The following is a 14,171-nucleotide window of genomic DNA, read 5'->3' as shown; positions in this document are numbered from 1 at the left end:
CCAAGGGAGAAAGGCAGGGGGGGGAGGGACAAATCGGGAGATAGGGACTGACACATACACACTACTACATATAAAATAGATAACTAATAAGGACCTACTGTGTAGCACAGGGAACTCTAGGGAGGGACAAATCGGGAGATAGGGACTGACACATACACACTACTATATATAAAATAGATAACTAATAAGGACCTACTGTGTAGCACAGGGAACTCTACTCAATACTCTGTAATGGCCTAGATGGGAAAAGAGTGGCTATATGGATATATGTATATGTATTACAGTGGATATATGTATACATAACAGTTATACATATACATATATCCTAACAGTGGATATACATATATGTATAACTGACTCACTTTGCTGTACACCTGAAACTAACACAACATTGTAAATCAGCTCTACTCCAGTAAAAATTAATTTAAAAAAATTCTCTGGTCTGCCTGTGAAGTTGGGTGACAAGCACTGACCAGACATGGGAGATGGACTTTTACTCCCCAGGATCTCACCCATGGTTTTTAACCTTTAATAGGACTGGCCATTAAATAAACACATGGTCAAACTCTCCATCAATTGGGCTACATGTCAGCTCCTAAATATCTAACTGGGCTGGATTCTTTCTGTGGCTCTGGGTATGAATGCTTCTATTACTCACCAGATACAACTGCTGCAATTCAGGAAAATGCCTCTCTCTTCCAAGGCTGGGAAAGTCCCAACTTGTGTCCAGAGGTCTCTCATGGCCAGTTACATTGAGATTAGGAGAGATCCAAGCCACAAAGCCCCTCCACTGATGCCTTCCACTGTCCAATCAGCACTTGAATGGGTGTATTCCCATGTGTCGAGCTGATTGTAAAGCTGAGGCTCTTCATGTTGTTTTGTTTTATGGAAAAGGAAGCCAAAAACTTCCTGTATCAGTCTGTTCAGTGTGGGTAGGCTTGCGAGACCAGAAAATGGGGAGATTTAGCATTGAAATGTGAAAGCAGTACTTTAAAAATTGACTCAGATAAGTATGACCTTATTCAAATATAGGTTATAACTCCCAGGAGCATTCTGGAACTGATTTAATCCCACCCATTTGTTTTGGGGAAGTAACAAAGATCAGAGGTAATTGACAACAGGGCAGTAGTTTTGAAGAATTACCACATGACTACAGGAAGACCATGAGGACAAAAAGCCCTTCTGTCTCCCAGGCAGCGTGAGTTGAGTTTAAAAAGTTAAAGGGGGCCGGGTGTGCAAAGGTATCAACATCGGCGCTTCTGCTTGCACCACAGAAAACGTGAGGGTGTTCTGGGCTCTGCCCCGGCTTTGCTGCCACTAACTTGCTTTGCTATTTTATACTCATCCTGTGATTCCCCTGGACCTCATAACTGTTCATCGCACACCTTTATAATGAGGGTTTTGTGCCAGAAAGACTGCAAAGTATCTTCTGAAATTTGAGGGTTTAGTCTCCACAGTTCTTAGACTGAGTCAAGCAACGCAAGGAAAGACGATGGTTACATACACGTTTCTTTTCTTTTTTTCTTTTCTTTTTTTTTTTTTATAGCTCTGGGGAATAATTGAGGCTTGTACTAGATTAATTCTTTTTTATTTTTTTTTAGATGTTGGGGGGGGTAGGAGTTTATTAATTAATTTATTTATTTTTGCCGTGTTGGGTCTTCGTTTCTGTGCGAGGGCTTTCTCTAGTTGTGGCAAGCGCGGGCCACTCTTCATCGCGGTGTGCGGGCCTCTCACTTATCGCGGCCTCTCTTATTGCGGAGCACAGACTCCAGACGCGCAGGCTCAGTAGTTGTGGCTCATGGGCCTAGCTGCTCCGTGGCACGTGGGGGCTCAGTAGTTGTGGCTCATGGGCCTAGCTGCTCCGTGGCACGTGGGATCCTCCCAGACCAGGGCTCGAACCCGTGTCCCCTGCATTAGCAGGCAAATTCTCAACCACTGTGCCACCAGGGAAGCCCCTCTTTCTTTTCTTTATTTCCACCAGAGACATTTCTGGTTGTAGAATCAGGGGAAAGTAGTCTAGGAAACACTTAATGAATCTTCCTGGTCTTCTGATCATTTTCTGTTCAGTCTTCAGAAGTACTGGGGTGTGCTTTCCTGGGCCTGCTTCTTCTCAGAAAGAGACCCCAAGCGATCTGGATGACCTGGTGGAGAACCACACCACTGGCGTAGATTAGGGGCCATTCTTTTCAGGTTCTTCCTGAGGCAGGTCTGCACACCTTGCTCAACCAACACAAGCTGCCTCTTGTCCCATCTACCCCCCTTCCTTGTGCCCCACGCTAACCTTCATTCTTCTCCTGGGGAAAGCTCCTTCCCATCTTAAAACCTCCAACCGATGGGCTTGCATCTGTCAGAAATGCTCCTTCTCACTCTTCTTCACCCAGGAATGTCCTGCTCACCACTAAGCCTTGACTTCCTTAGGGAAGCTAATATTACTTCTTTAGGGAAGCTTTCCATAGCCCTCTGTCCTGATTACCATCCTAGGTTCGGGACTCTATGGCATACTCTTTATTTCCTTCCAAGTGCTTATTGCAAATTTAATGATATAGTTTTGTGTGTAGGTATATGTGTGTGATCCTTTATTTATCGCTTTCCATCCCTTCTCTTTCAGCTTATGTGTGTTCTTAAAGTGAGTTTCTTGTTGGCAGCATATTATTAAAATCTGTTTCTCTTTCAAGAAAGAGAAAAAAAGCCACAGTCACCCTGTGGCTTTTTGATTGGAGAATTATTCCATTTCCATTTAAAGTTCCATTTATTTGATAGATAGAACTTAGAACTGCCATGTTGTTAACTGTCCACTCTCAAATCTATTCAGTATTGTCCTAGAACGTTATCCAAAGCAATAAGGCAAAAAAAAAAAAAAAAAAAGGAGAAAAGAAAGAAAGTAAGGAAGGGAGAAAGAAAGGAAGAGAAAGAAAAAGAAAGAAAGAAAGAAAGGAAGGAAGGAAGAAAGAAAGAAAGAAAAGGTTTACAGATGGGAAAGGGAAAAATAAATCTGTACCTATTTACAGATAACATGATTGTCTATGTAAACAATGCCAAAGAATAGGAAAAAATCCTCTAGAATTAATAAGTGGGTTTGGCAAAGTTACAGAATACAAGTTTAACACACAAAAGACAATATTTTGAAGTATATAGAAATATATTTCTATACACTAGCAATGTACATGGAAATCAAATATTTTATTAACCATAAATGTGAAATAGATTCAGAAATGAAATACTTAGAGATAAATTTAACAAAACATATATGCAATTTGTAATCTGAAAACTACAAAATGCTGATGAAAGGAATCAAGTAAGAACTAAATAATTGGACAGTACACATGATATTTATGAATTGAAAGAGTCAACTTAGTAAAGATGTCAACTCTTCCAAAATTTATCTATAGATTTAACACAAGCCCAATCAAAATCCCAGCAGGATTTTTTTGTAGATATAGACATACTAAAACTAAAATTTATATGTAAAAGCAGGGAACCTTAGAACATCTACTAAAACAATTTTGAAAAAGAAGATAAAGTTGGAGAAATTATATTGAGATTTTTTAAGGTTTACTGTAACGCTATAGTAATCAAGGTAGTGTGATATTGGTGAAGAGATAGACACGTAGATTAGTGGAACAGAATAAAGAATCCAGAGTAGACTCACACAAATATGGCCAAATAATTTTTTGACAAAGGTGCAAAAGCAATTCAGTTGGGAAATGATAGCTTTTTCAACAATTGATGTTGGAACACTTGGGCATTCATATGTAAAAGAAATAAATAAGTAAATAAAGAGAACTTTAACCTAAACTTCACACCTTATACAAAAATCACCTCCAAATAGATCAGAGATACAGCTAAAGTTATAAAACTTCTAGAAGCAAACATAGAAAAAAATCTTTATGACTTTGTATTAAGCAAAGCATTCTTAGACATGACACCAAAAGCACTCCCCATAGAAAGAAATGTTGATAAACTGGATCTCATCAAAGTTAAATACTGTTATTCTGTTAAAGAAGTTGTTAAGCGAATGAAAACACAATGTATAGACTAGGAGAAAAATATTTGCAATCACACATCTGCTAAAGGATTTGTATGCAGAATATATAAAAACTCTCGAAACTCAGTAAGAAAATAAAAAACCGAATTACAAAATTGGCTAAAGAGCAATTATCTGGTAACTCCCAAAGTTCCCTGTACTTGAATGACCTTCTCAAACTATTTATTAATGAGTTAGACGAATCCCTGCTTTCTGTGTCCCCTTTCTGCATTGTCTCTTGGTACAAGAAGTCCTTTTACTCATATAGTGTTCTTTTCGATAACCTTCACAAACAAATTCATTCAGATCCCTTTCACACACTTACTATGTTTTTCTTCTTCCTTAAAGAATAATTGTGTGCATGTGTACATGTGTACGTGTGTTAACACTATGGGTCTTCTTTTTTCGCTTGTAAAGTTTTATTCAGAAATCCTTTACACATTATGCGGAGGTGAAAAAAGGTAATGTTCAAAGCTTCTGTGCTGGTTTTGGATCTGTGTGTATAGGTGGCCAGCACTCTGGGGGCAAGGTAGGGGGCTCTTGGGGTAAAGGGGACTTCTCAGCACCCCTGAAATTGTAGCACGTGGGAGGTGTGTCCACTTTTTCTGAGAATACCAGACATTTCCCTAGAGCAGAAGGGCGTAGCAAAAGGGCACTCTCCATTTTGTTCTGAGAATGTAAGAAATTGGCTCACTTGAAAAGGAAAAGGGGAGAAATTAACCATTTAAGGAAAGTCTCTGCGTCATTGATTGAAACCACAAGTACAACGACAGAACTCTCAGACGTCTGTGTGGAACGCATACCCTCTTGCTGGCTCAGTTTTCTTTCTGCCCACGGAACCGCTGATGCCCCAGCCTCCTTTCAGAGAGGAGGGGCCAGAGGTTTAGGGAGAAATGAGTCAGGGAGGTAGGGGGCCTCCTTCTTGTCAGCCCAGGGGGCTGGACTCTCACCTGGAAGGCCCTGCTGGAGCCCCAGGGGATGCACTGGGAGCCTATCCTGTGGCTGCTGGGGGAGGGACCACGGAGGGAGGGCAATGGTCCCCACCCAACCCCCAGCCTCTGTGCGAAGGAAATGCGCTCTCTGTGTCCCACCTAGTGTTGCTGCGATGATTAATGAGCCCGCCAGCTCGCGGAGTCCTTCCTGAGCTGGCCTGGAGCTTTTCCACAGGGACCGTGGTGAGCATGTCTCAGGCTGCCCTGTCTCTTTTCACTTCCCGTCTGATCATTTTTCCGCCTGCGCTAAGCTGCCTTCTCGTTGGATTTGTTGCATTTTCTTTTTCTTTCAAGTTTACGTCTCTTAAATAGATAACCACCAGTCTGTAGAAGAAGCGTGACATCCTTAAACATGCATCAGAGCCCTGGGGATGGGGATACAGCTGATTATTCTATTGATGGTGACAGTAAAATAACTTGAGATTTAAGCAGTGAATTTCCAAAAAGCTGAAAACGCAGTGTATATAATCAGTCATTTACTCCCAAAACAATCCAGTAAGAAAGAGAGCATATTATATTTCTTTCCTTTCTCCCTCCCTCCTTCCCTCCCTCTCTCCTCACTTCCTCGCTTTCTTCCTCCTTCATCCCTCCCTCCCTTCCTTCCTGCTTTCCTTCTATCCTACCCCATCTCTTTCCTTCAATAAATGGAACACACTAGGCACCAGGCATTTTGCTGTATGCAATACACAGTAAAGCACAAAACATGAAGTATTTTCTGAAGTCACCTGCTGACTCAAGATACACAATTGAAAAGCTGGTGCTTCTGCTTCTGTGACATTCGTAACTCAGATATTAGACCTTATGGATCAAGACCATGAGATGACATGGTCCAGGCAGGGAGGTAGAGGCCTGCTAAACATCCTGTGAACTGAATGAGGCTGGGGAAACCCATCTGCCTGTGCAGCCCAGTGAGTCAGGAATAATGTCCAAAACACACCTCTGTCTCAAGCACAGTTTCAGAAATGGTGAGCAGGAGGAGAGTTTGAGGTCAAGATTTTTTTTTTTTTTAATTTATTTTCGGCTGCGTTGGGTCTTCGTTGTTGCTTGCGGGCTTTCTCTAGTTGCAGCGAGCGGGGGCTACTCTTCATTGCGGTGCGCGGGCTTTTCATTGCAGTGGCTTCTCTTGCTGCGGAGCACGGGCTCTAGGCACGCGGGCTTCAGTAGTTGTGGCTCACGGACTCTAGAGCACAGGCTCAGTAGTTGTGGCGCACGGGCTTAGTTGCTCCGCGGTATGTGGGATCTTCCCGGACCAGAGCTTGAACCCGTGTCCCCTGTATTGGCAGGACGATTCTTAACCACTGAGCCACCAGGGAAGCCCTGAGGTCAAGATTTAACAAGTGGGCAGAGCATGGGGAAAGGAAACCTTGGAATCTGCTTCTCAGGCAGGAAGTAGACATTACCTGGGAAGGACTTCCATGGGTTTCCTGCCTTAGCCCCTGCTGGGGTCAGGGACAAGGTTCTTGACTCTAGGAGAAGACTTGGAAGACCAAGATAAGGTACTAAGTCCAAGTCCATTGGAGGACAGGTAGACCATATGAAGTAACCATCAGAAGCAGGGAGAACTGGGACCAAGGCAGAAAAAGCAAACGTAAATGACAAGGGCAATATAGGTGGAGGAGAGAGATCCAACCTGTGGGCTACATGGGGACTGACAACCTTGAACTTCATCTGAGCCCTGTGTTCCTGGAAAGCAGAGACAGATGAGAAATCTTCTCATTTTGTGTTTCAGGAAACAAGGACCACCTGCTCTCCATATTCTGAGACAAGACCCACCTCTGTCCTTTCTTAGCGACTGTAAGTCCCTGTTTCTTTGCCTCTATGGAACCCTAGGCACCCTTCCTTTTCTTTTAGACGATTCTCATGAATGAACATTCTCCCATAAGAGCATTTTCCTTAGGTGTCTGGTGCATTTTGTCTTTCGCAGGACCCAGATCAAGTTACGGTTAGCCTAAAAACTCAAAGTGGAGAGGAATAACAAGTAGGCCAGCCTACAACATGGCTCTGTGGTCTTCAGATTCTGGAGCTGGTGAGGTCAACATTCTAAGTCCCAGAGCATGGAGACCTGGGCCATTTGATATGTATCCTGCAGCCTTCAGGATTTGCTTAGGAACTGGAGTAAGGCTGAGCATTGTGTAGTGGCTCCAACCTGAGAACGCATCAGAGTTACCTGAAACACCCCAAGTTCCTGATTCAATAGGTCTGAGGAGGGGAGAGGGCTAAGAACTTGCCTTTCTAACAAGTACCCAAGGGATGCTGATTTTGCTGGTCCAGAGACCACACTTGGAAAAACCACTGGGGTAGTGAATGCTAGTAGAACCACCTGTGAAAACTCAAAGAAGACAAAGATAAAGCAAATGAAGCTAATTCTCAATAAAATGAGAATGCCTTTGACATCCACTTCATAGGATTGTTGTAAGGCTCATAGGCATAGATAATGTATGTGCATATATCTATGTAAATTATCAAACGCTATGCAAACATAAAGTATTTTATATTGCCTTCAATATATGGGGTTCTCTTGAATACTTCCATACCACAGTCCTTAACTTTAAAGAATTAAGTAAGAGTTGCCAGGGTAAATCACTGAGTTCAGGAGATGCAAGCTAGGTGAGGAGTAGTTGGCATTTAGGATGAATAAAAGGTATATTTCATGGTGAAAGAGATGAAGTACTTGATCCTCTCTCAGTTTCTAGGCTACACTGCTAAGGATTAGGAAACTTCTATGACTGACACTTAGATATAAATCATCTTGGAGATTCCCAAGTGTATGTATGAGTCAGTCATTCAGTGTTGGATACATTGAGTTTTACGTTCACGCAAAGCGGCAGCCATTTGTCATTTGCCCTCCTTGGGATATTTCACATCCTGAGTCCCATAGGGTGCATCCCTGCATTGTACTTCTATTTAAAAAATGCTATTCTGAAGATGTGGCTGCTGCTATATCCAACCTCAGCACCTCTTTGCAGCTGCTACTGATGGTTTTAGCATCTTTAGGGGAAAGGCCCTGCCAACCCCTTCAACTGCTACCTTGTCAGAGGGAGACATTGCCTGTGCCTCTTACATACAATTACTTGAGAATCTGGTTCTTTCCTTCCTTCCACCTCCCTACGCTCCTAAGTATAAATCACCAGCCATAGTCACCCCATTTCTTTCTTAGGGCTCAAATGCATTAAGCCTATCAGAAAATGGAAAACAACCCAAATTCTTAAAAAACCCAAAGGAAAGATAGCCAGTGCTAATTATCTTGAAGTAATGGGAAAGTTATTTTCCCCAATTACCTACTAGGTAGGCTCCAACCATTCTACTTTCTTTAAGCCTTTTCCTAAAAGTCTTAACTTTTTCTGTAGAGAAGATTCATTGTGGTACAGTAATGGGAATTTCTCCCTCCTTAGTACTGCCTGGGGCAGATCCATCCCACAGTCATGTCTGCCCTCAGTTCTTTCAGAATCAACTCTGGGGAACAGGGGCTCATTATCCTAACAGGACAAGGAAAAGAAGGAAGGAGGGAGGAAGGTTTGACCCAATATTCTTGGCTCTGGTCAAATGGGGATATTCAACCCCAAGAGCTCCAGCATGAAGAAGGGCAGGATAATCTTCTCCACTCTTGGATTGTCGGCACCTCTTTTCTCTCTCGTCTCCACCATCAAGCACAAAATGTCCTGGGACTTCCCTGGCGGTCCAGTGGTTAAGAGTCCACACTTCAAATGCACGGGGTGTGGGTTCGATCCCTGGTCAGGGTACTAGGGTCCCGCATGCCGTGCGGTACGGCTAAAAAAAAAAAATTTCTTCGGGTGAGAAACAGAGTTATTCACTTTCTCAAATGTGTCAGGAGGCCTTGTGAGCACACGTTTCCTCTGATAAGACCACACTGTTGATACGCTTTTTGCATTGGTGACCTGGGCAGACTACAGATAGGCTCATAAAAATCATCTTTCCGACAATGGCTGGTCCTGAAAGCAAATCCTTGCTTAATTTCACATCCATGACGTTTACATAAATGTACGGTCTTACGCAAATATCAACCTCTTTAGGTCTCAAGTCTCAAACAGAAGTTAAGGGGCTAGGCTACATGATGTTTAAAAAACGTTTCTTTTAGCTCTGCAGAGTTTTCCTATGAGAATAAAAATGCATGGATTTGAGTTCCAGATCACTGATCCTTGACCCAGTTTTAGTTTGTTTTTATGTGTTCATTTGTTTGTTTAATGACTATACTCTATAGTTTATAGTACGATATATATAACTGTATCAGATTGAACAGTATGAAATTTGGCTTTGTAGGTAAAAATGGTTGAATATTTTCTATGGTTCAACCTAATATATTCTAATAAAGATAATAAAAAGCCACACTTTAAGTGGACTTGAATTTTTTTTTGAATATTATAGAATCAGGTTGTAAATTGGACATGATCTCTTAAGATCTAAGACATTTTTAGCTCTAACTTAATGTTGAAGAAATCTCTTTGTCAGAAGGAAATTGATATATTTCTTTTTCTTCCTTTCCATTCTTCTTCACTTCTGGGAAATCGAGATCCTCTAGCCTGAGCCGACGGCCTAAAAGATCTTGTAAGCCTGGAAACTCTCAGTCAGTAACTGGCTTACAGGTGCATGGAATCTTGGGTGACTTTTCTTTGGCATGAAAGTTCAACCTATGGAAACATCCATACTTTTCTTTTTTCATAAGTCACACTACATTAGCACAAAAACTCAGGAACTGACCAGAAATTTCAATAGCACTGGGCTCAGCTTTCTCTCTCTAACCATCCATTTCTCCCTTTCCTCATGTCTTCACCAGGATGTACTTGCCCTAGTGGGCTGAGGTGCTTCACAGCAGGCCTCCATCCAGCCAGCTCACATCTGTCTTAATTTCTTTGGCTTCCTTCCCTTCTGCCGGAAGGATTTGTTTTAAAGGTTTGCTAAGGTCTAACAAATGGGGAAAGTGGGGCCCATCATGTAGAGTGTGGTGCTAAAAGCACAACAGAACTACCACAGGATGTAAGGGACCAAAGCCATGTTGGCCCGTGTTTTGGGGGTACACTCTGTGTTTTTAGAGATTCCTGTTGGCTTCATTCTTCAGCTGTAGGAGCTTAAGGATACCTCAGATTGATTTATTAATATCTCAACTTTATTCACCTTTCAAGAGGAGCTGTGTGACATCTTTGGAATGTTTCAGCCAGAAATCTCAACTCTTATGCTGCTCAAGTCTGTTCCAAATGGAAAAAAAAATGGAATTTTGATACTTATCCCCTGATATCGGTTTCTTTTTTGTTCCTGCCACATCCTGTGTACTCTTTAGATTCTGGACTAGTGTTTTTAGGAAGGGTTGATTATAAATGATCATTATTTTCCTAGACAACTAAAGAGTTAGTTACTTTGGGGAATTAAATCAGCTGAAATTGTATACAGCAACACAGATCCCCATACAGAGCTGGGGTACTCACTCAGAAAGAAGGAGGCGTGCAAAGATGGGCTATCATCTGAGAGGCAGTACTCATAGCCTCAGGGCCCCAACTGCTTCGCTAAGTTCTTAACTGTCTTCAGACCTCCAGTGTGCAGCCCCATAAAGCCCGTAGCTCCTTCCTTGGTTAATCTGCTCCAAGCACCAATGTTTTCTTGTTATTCCACAGCTTAAAGACTTATCCTTAAAGACCATATTCTGCCCTTCCCTTGTTATGTAGAACGGGTGGCCTTCAGCTTGGACTGGAATACAGTATAGGCCATCTTTTCCCACGTTAGCATCCAAAGATCAACCATTCCACTCGTCCATCACAAATCTGCACACATTCAGCTCCCTGTTTATTTATTTATTTTTTAAAATTTATTTTATTGATGTATAGTTGATTTTCAAAGTTGTGTTAATTTCTACTGTAGAGCAAATTGATTCAGATATATATGTGTGTATATATATATATATTCTTTTTTATATTCTTTTCCATTATGGTTTATCACACTATATAGAATATAGTTCCCTGTGCTATACAGTAGGACCTTGTGGTTTATCCATTCTATATATAATAGTTTGAATTTGTTAATCCCGAACTCCCAATCCATCACTCCCTCACCCTCTTCCCCCTTGGCAACTGCAAGTCTGTTCTCTATGTCTGTGAGTCTGTTTCTCTTTTGTAGATATGTTCATTTGTGTCAAATTTTAGATTCCACATGTAAGTGATATCATATATTTGTCTTTCTCTTTCTGACTTACTTCACTTAATATGATGATCTCTAGTTCCATCCATGTTGCTGCAAATGGCATTATTTCATTCTTTTTTATGGCTGAGTAATATTCCTGTGTGTGTGTGTGTGTGTGTGTGTGTGTGTGTGTGTGTGTGTACCACATCTTCTTTATGCATTCATCTGTTGAGGAACATTTAGGTTGCTTCCATGTCTTGACTACTGTAAATACTGTTGCAGTGAATTCTGGGGTGCATGTGTCTTTCCAGATTACGGTTTTCTCTGGATTTACGCCCAGGAGTGGGATTGCTGGATCATATGGTAGCTCTATTTTGCGTTTTGTAAGGAACCTCCATACCGTTTTCCACAGTGGCTGTTCCAATTTACATTCCCACCAACAGTGTAAGAAGGTTCCCTTTTCATGGAGCTCCTTGTTTAGAGATGAACGTCCACTTCAGGCACAATTCAGAAACTTGACCTCAAAGCATTCCTGCCAAAAATATGGCAGAAACTATTATTTAGTAGACATCATTTAAGGCTTATACCCTCCATCCACTTTTGCAGGTCCTCTACCCACTCGTAAGTTAGGTTGCCAAAACCCAGTGCACATGTTGGTCTCTCTCAAGAAAGCTTTCCCAGAGAATCATGATTATACTTGCCTTCATTTAAGGAACTCTGCAATATCAGTATTTGAAGAAAGGACTTGTGAATCCCGTGAAAGTACAGCTAAAGAGAGCATCCGTGTTTCCTCCACATGTGTTATGTGGCAAGTATACTGGACAACTCTCAGGCCAGCACGTTTTTTTTTTTTTTTTTTTTTTTTGGTCTTAGGAGTGTTGTTGACTCCAGTTTGGCTGCCCCCCACCACTTCCTTTTTTTAAAAACTCATTTATTCCTCACCTTAGTTACTCGGGTGTATTTCAAATAGTATTGTAAACCATCCTCAATTCTTTCTGAAAAAATGGAAGGTTACCAGTAAATACCCCAGTCTGACCTTCAGTTGGACACCAAGAGACAGAAGAGTCAGGTCTCCAATGTCAAAAAAATGCTCCACGTAGCACCCATCAGAGCTGATGCCTCCTTGACCACATCACAGCCTCGGACGCTCTGAGCTTCCTTGCAGAATCCTTAGTTGCCCATCCTGTTTTCTCATGGGTCCCATACCGCCCCACGTTCTTTGCTTGCTTTGGCCCCTGTGGGTAACTTCATTTTCAATTCAGGTGCTTTCTGAAGCCCTCCTCAACCGGACTTCTAAGGTTCAGTCATTTGAACTATTTAAACTAGCCTGCATAGGAAGGAACTTCTCTTATTGCAGCATTTTTCAAATTTCAGTCAATTGCATCCTGCTTCACATCTGTATCCTTATTTTGCTTAGTATCTTTTCTTAAATTCCCTCCCTGTATTTCCGATTGGACCTGCAATACAGAGTGGAGTTCATCATTATTTTTGGTTCTTGACAGACTCTTATCATCGGCACAATCAAGGCTTACATTTCCTTATTTTGCTAATTACTTCGAATATGTAATAAGTGTCTGTAAACCACCACCCCAAACAAAAGCCAAGATGTTGACAATAATTCCAGCCCTGTGATCCCCTTCCACAACCTATCCCCTGACCATTGCCCCCTGAAAGGCATCTTGAATCTTGTATTCATTGTTCAGTTGCTTCCTTTTATACATGGTCTCATTTCATCAATACGTACATCTAAAATGTGCAGTTTTAAATTTTAATTGTTTTTAACCTTAAAAGAAGAATCTAATGGCATGTAATCTTTTGAGTCTTGCTTTTTTCACTTTATATGACTTAGACCTATCCATATTGTTCTCAGTGGCTGTAGTTCATTCGTTTTGACCATTATATAATATTCTGTTATATGAATTCACCACCATTTATTTTATTCATCTACTTTCCTGCCATTGGGTATTTGGGTGAGTTCCATGATTTTGCTATTGTTAAGAGGGCTGCTGTGAACCTTTTTCTGCATATCTCCTGCATTCAAGGGCTAAAATGTATCTTGGATATGGATACACAGGTTGGATGGTGGCTTATTAGAGCAGGCAAATGTTCCATTGAAGGAGGCAATGCCAAACTGTTTTCCAAAGCAGTCACACCAATTTTTTCTGCCACCAATCACTACAGGTAGCTCTGAATTCACACCCTGCTCAGCACTTGTGAGTGTCAGACTTCTGAGTTTATACCAACAGGATAGGTGACAAGTCTCACTTAAACATTTTTTAAGGGGAAATTTTATATTTTTAACCATAAGGAGAAAATTCATATCACTTGTTATAAATAGGAAACCATGAAAATAAATAAATAAAACAAAACCAAAATCATGTTCAAAATCATCACTAGATACTCCTACCTACTGAAAACAATTGGCCTGAGGTCACCGTTTCCTTTATTAAAAGGGGAAGCTAGCAGGTGTTGGAGAGCATTAACGATTTCACAACAAACCAAGACAGTCTGACTGAAAGAGCATTGAAAAGGAAGTGACCTTCTCATTCTGTGACTTACTGCATTTAACTTTGAATACTCTTAATTCTTAAAATCACCTTCATTGTCAGACACGCATTTGCCCTAATTTGGTTCTCTGCTGTATTTCCTTAAATAATCTCTTGGGAATCAGAGCCAATTCCTGAGTGATCCTGTGAGGTTCTGATGCCTTGTTGACAGTGTCAACTTGTAATATGGATCTCTTTGAATAAATTCCTATTACATTTCATATCAGCAAACAGTTCATTCCTCGGCTGAACCTAGAGGACAGCAAAGTCCGTTTAGATTTTACATTCTGCTTCAATAGTTAAGAGATTCGTCTTGTACTTGAGGGCTCTTAGTTGAATAGTCTGTTGTCTGTCTGAACTGTTTCTGATCTTTCTGTCTTAGTTTTAACATTTTGTATCATATATATATATATATATATTTTTTTTTTTTTTTTTTTTTTTTTTTTTTTTGGCGGTACGCGGGGCCTCTCACTGCTGTGGCCT

At 41.2% G+C, this 14,171-nt stretch overlaps 1 protein-coding gene across 18 annotated transcripts in view; it reads left to right on the top strand.

Annotated features, from left to right (window-relative positions):
- C5H7orf25 (chromosome 5 C7orf25 homolog) overlaps positions 1–14,171 on the top strand; it is a 214,973-nt gene that overhangs the window by 199,084 nt on the left and 1,718 nt on the right. For 12 of the 18 annotated variants that reach the window (XR_003679969.2, XR_008617482.1, XR_003679967.2 and 9 more), the window contains one exon: positions 6,746–6,810. The exons of the other annotated variants lie outside the window; for them this stretch is intronic. The gene's annotated coding sequence lies outside the window, so the exon portion shown is untranslated. The remainder of the gene's footprint in view (positions 1–6,745; positions 6,811–14,171) is intronic. 18 annotated transcript variants of the gene reach the window in all.

This window comes from Physeter macrocephalus, chromosome 5, assembly GCF_002837175.3.
Source record: "Physeter macrocephalus isolate SW-GA chromosome 5, ASM283717v5, whole genome shotgun sequence".
NCBI classification, from domain to species: domain Eukaryota; kingdom Metazoa; phylum Chordata; class Mammalia; order Artiodactyla; family Physeteridae; genus Physeter; species Physeter macrocephalus.
The sequence above is the reverse complement of the archived record's forward strand: the minus strand, read 5'-3'. Positions and strand labels throughout refer to the sequence as shown.